Below are 5121 nucleotides of genomic sequence, written 5' to 3'. Positions count from 1 at the left end.
ACAGCTCCTCCAACATTTGTTATTGGTTGATTTCTTGATGATAGCCATTCTTTCTGGGGTGAGATGGAATGTCAGAACTGTTTTAATTTGCATCTATCTAGTAACCAGTGATGTTGAAAATTTTTTCATATATTTATTTGCCATTTGTATTTCTTTATCTGAGAAGTATATATTTATCTCAGATGCCCATTTTTGAACTGGGTCTTTAAGTTTGGGAGATCTGTTTTGTTTTTTTGTTTTTTTTTTTTCCAATTTTTTATACATTGTAGCTATAAATCCTTTGTCTCAAGTAAAGCTGGCTAAATATTTTCCCTCTCTATGGGTTATCTTCTTATTCTGGTGCTGATTTCTTTTGTCATGCAGAAACTTTTTAATAGGGTAAGATCCTATTTATTGATTCTTTGCATTATTTCCTGAGCAATTGGGGTTTTGTTCATGAAATCTTTGCCTATACCTACATCTTCAAGAATTTTGCCTATTCTCTCTTCATTCCATTACTTAGGTCTTCATTCTATTTTGATCTTTATTTAGTGCATCGTGATATACATGGGTCTAGTTTTAGTCTTTGGCACATGAAAAGCCAACTTTTCCAGCATCATTTGTTAAAGAAGCTCTCTTTCTTCCAGTGAACATGTTTAGCTCCTTTGTCAAATATATGGTGGCTGAGTGTGTTTGGAGCTGTTTCTGCATCTTTTAATCTGTTGCATTGATCCTCAGGTATTTTTTTCTTTGCCAGCACCATGCTGCTTTTATCACAGTAGCTTTGTGGTATAATTTCAAGTCAGGAATTATAATATACCCCGCTTTGCCTTTGTTGCAAAGATTGGCTTTGCTCCTCTCTGGTTCCAAATAAATTTTAGAAATGCTTTCTTTAGATTTGTGAGATATGTTCATAGTATTTTAACTGGGATGATATTAAATCTGTATAACAATTTTGGGGTATGACCATTTTTACTATGTTGGTTCTTCCTATCCATGAGCAAGGGATATCTTTCCATTTTCTGAAATATTCTTTGATCCCCTTTTAAAAAATGATGTAGTTTTTTTTCTTTTTTTTTTTTTTTTTTTTAAGGGGATTAGGAATTAGGAAAAAAATACAGAATTATGTATGTATGTATATACACAATAGTTAACATAGATGTCCTACTGACTTCTATTGCTTTACTGACAGGAACAGTTAATGATTACTTATTTGATCAGTCTTGCATGTCTGTATTTGTTTCCTGAGAAACCACTTTGAAGATATCAATATATAATACAATAACCATTGTTAATTTCCTTCCACTTTTTCTGTAACTCTGTATTGTTTGTATGATTCTTATGCTATTTTGTAAGTGGGTGTCTGTTTGTTAATATGTTTTCCTTCTTTTATTTTAAAATAAATTTAAAAAAAACAAAAAATTATAGGAAATTAACAATGGTTGTTACATTGCATATTGTTATCTTCAAAGTAGTTGTTCAGATTAGCAGATATAGGCATGCAAAATTGATCAAACAATTAAGCATTAACTGACCCTTTCAAGCCAGGCATGGTGACACATGCCTGTAATTCCACCACTCCGGAGGCTGAGGCAGGCGGATCCTTATGAGTTCGAGACCAGCCTGGGCTACAAAGTGAGTTCAAGGCTAGCCTGAACTGCATAGTGAGACCCTGTCTCAAAAAGACCAAAAAAAACCAAAAAAACTGTCCCTTTCAATAAATCAATAGAAATTAGTAGTACAATTATCTTATCTATCTTGTGTGTGAATATATATATATATATATATATATATATATATATATATAGTTCCTTTCTTCCTTTTGTTTGTTCTCCTTTCTCCCATCCCAGTTGTTCATTCCTTTTGAGTGGTTTCTTTCCCTTTCACAATTTGTATTGTACCTTTTGGATTTTATTTACTGTTTCAGTTTCTTACACTAGGGAGACAATATGATGTTGACAGGTGAGTCTGATTTATTGCACTTATGATTATGGTCTCTATGCATCCATTTACCTATAAAAACCTCGAGTTTATCTTTATTTATAGCTGAATAATACTCCATTGTATAAAAATACCACACTTCTTTATCCATTCCTTGGTTAATGGGCATTTGGGTAGTTTCCAAGATTTAACTATGACAAATTGTGCTGCTATAAACATGGGTACACATATATTGCTGTGGTATGATGTTTTCAATTTTTTTTGGAAAAAATACCCACAATGGAAATAGCTGGTTCTAATGGGACCTCTAATCCTAGTGTTTTGTGGAATCTCCACAATGATTTCCACAGTGGTTATACCAGTCTACACTCTCACCAACAGTGAAAAAGAGTTCCTTTTTATCACAGCCTCACCAGCATTTGTTATTGGTTGATTTCTTGATGATAGCCATTCTTTCTGGGGTGAGATGAAATCTCAGTGTTGTTTTAATTTGCATTTCTCGAATTACTAATGATGTCGAACGTTTTTTTCCATGTATTTATTTACCATTTATAATTCTTTATCTGAGAACTGTGTTCATCTCAGACGCCCATTTACAGATTGGGTCTTTGAATTTTGGGGCCTGACTTTTTAAAATACTTTATATGTTCTGGATAGAAGTCCTTTGTCTGAGGGGCAGTTGACTAATTTTTTTTTTTCCTAATTCTTGGGTTTTCTTTTTACTATGTTGGTGATTTCTTTTGATGTGCAAAAACTTTCCAGTAAGGTGAGATCCTAGGTGTTGATTCTTTGAAGTGTTTCCCATGCAGTTTGCTTTTTGTTCATGAACTCTTCAACAGAGTTTTTTCTTTTTTTTTAATTTAGGGTTTTTTTTTTTTGTTTGTTTGTTTTTTTCCTATATTTTGAGACAAGGTCTCACTCTGAAGTTCAGGCTGGCTTTGAACTCACTTTGTAGCCTAGGCTGGTCTCAAACTCACAACAATCCTCCTGCCTTAGCCTACTGAGGGCTGGGATTACAGGCGTGAGCCACCACGCCTGGCTTTCCAGCACCATTTATTAAAGAGGCTATCTTTCTTTCAGTGAACATGTTTGACCCTCTTGTCAAAGATAAGGTGACTGAGTGTGTTTGTAGTTGTGTCTCCATTGTCTAATCTCTTCCATTGATCCTCAGGTATGTTTTTTTTTTGCATGTACCATACTTATTTTATCACAGCTGCTTTGTAGTATAATTTCAAGTCAGGTATTGTGATGCCTCCTGCCTTGCTTTTGTTGCCCAGGACTGCCTTTGCTATTCTAGATCTCTTCTGGTTTCAGATGAATTTTAGAAATGTTTTCTCTAGATGTGTGAAGTATAATCTATTTTTTGATTGGGATTGCATTGACTCTGTATAACAGTTTTGGAAGTATGGTCATATTCACAATGTTAGTTCTTCCTATCCATTAGCAAGGAGTGTAGTTTTCAATGTATGGATATTTTACTTTGTTGAATTGATTCCTAAGTATTTCAGGGTTTTTTTTGGATGTTATTGTGAAAAGAGTGGTTGTACTAATTTCTCTCTTAGGGAGTTTGTTATTTGTGTACAGGAACACTAGTGAGTTGTGAGTGTTGGTTTTGTATTTAGCTACACTACTGAATTTTTAAATTAAATCTATAAGTCTTTCAGTGGAGTTTTTGGAGTCTTCTACGTAGAGTATCATGTCATGTGCTAATAATGATAATTTAACTTTTTCCTTTCCTATCCTTATTCCTTTTAATATTTTATCTTGTGTAATCACTCTGGCTAATGTTTCCAGAACTATATTGACTAGAAGTGGTGATAGTGGACAACCTTGTCTTGTTCCTGATTTTAGAGTGAAAACTTTGTTTTTGATCATTTTGTGTGATTCTGGCTGCTGATTTGTCATAGAACAATTTTACCAGATTGAGGTGAAGACCATCTATTTCAATTTTCTGTAGGTTTTTTTTTTTCTTATCTTGAATGGGTATTGTACTGTGCCAAATGCTTTCTTATGCATTTATTGAGATGATTATGTGATTTTTGTCTTTGGATCTGTTAATATGATATAGTACATTTCTTGATTTTTATATGTTGAACCATTCCTGCCTCTCCCTGGGATAAATTTTAGTTGGTCATGGTGTATAGTCTGCTTGATGTTTTGCTCCATTGTGTTTGCATAGGTTATTAAAGCACCGTAAAATCCTAAACCTGGCTAAGAGGTTCGCTCAGGGAGAGAGAACACATTGGTAAAGGATCTATTTGTCCTTGAGATGTTGGAAATCCAAACAGGTGTATAAAATGCAGTGAGACTGACCCACCCTTTCTGGACCAGGTCTCCATTTCTGTCCTTGCTCCTGTGGCATTCTGGGTGCTTGGGTTGCCATGTTCACCTCTCACAGGTTGAGGTGCCGGGAGAGGATGGAAGTAAAGATAGCCTGCCCTATTCTGAGAAATGCTTTAGCAGGGAGACCTTGTCAAGACAACTTGACCTTTAGGTGCTTAGTTGGCCAGGATCCCTTGTGAGTGACAGACAGACTGTTGCTATGGAAACTTTGTGAGCTTGTCTATCCTAGTCTGCCTAGATCTCCTTCAGGAATATTCCCTGTGGTCAAAGAAGAATAGAGAAGTTGCAGGAAGTGCTGAGCTGGCTGCCATTCAGAGCAGGCCCCATTCTCCAAGGGCCTGGGAGGAGGTGCAGTTTGAGGGCAATAATAAACAGGCCTTTCAGATCAACCAACAGGGTGCCACATACTGGGCCACAAAAGGCAACAGGACATAGATCCATTCTCGAAGAGCTTGAGTCTGGAGGCATTGGTACGTAAATAACTACAAAATGGTGTTCCTGGGCAACACTCAGGGTGACAGATGCACAATAAACTAACTCTTACATGGTGCTTTAATTTGACTAATGCTATGAATAACAAAATCTACAGATATTATTGAAAACTCAAAAAGAAAAAAAATATCTGCTACTTATTTTGCCCACTGTGGATCTGGATCCTCATACACTTACATTCCTAACAATTCCAGGGAGCAGTTACTTTTAGCATCATTTTTATAGGTAAGAACATTCCAACCAGAGAGGTGGAGCAACTGTCTCCAGCAGAAAATAGTCAAGTGCTGGTGTGAAATATGGGCTGTCTGATGTCCACCTTCTCCTCTATGACCACTTAGGCTGGTGAGACTGAATTGTATTTAGGGC

The sequence above is a fragment of the Chinchilla lanigera genome, unplaced genomic scaffold (genome assembly GCF_000276665.1).
Source record: "Chinchilla lanigera isolate Chin_1 unplaced genomic scaffold, ChiLan1.0 scaffold00060, whole genome shotgun sequence".
In the NCBI taxonomy this organism is placed as follows: Eukaryota; Metazoa; Chordata; class Mammalia; order Rodentia; family Chinchillidae; genus Chinchilla; species Chinchilla lanigera.
Note: the sequence above shows the minus strand (reverse complement) of the source record.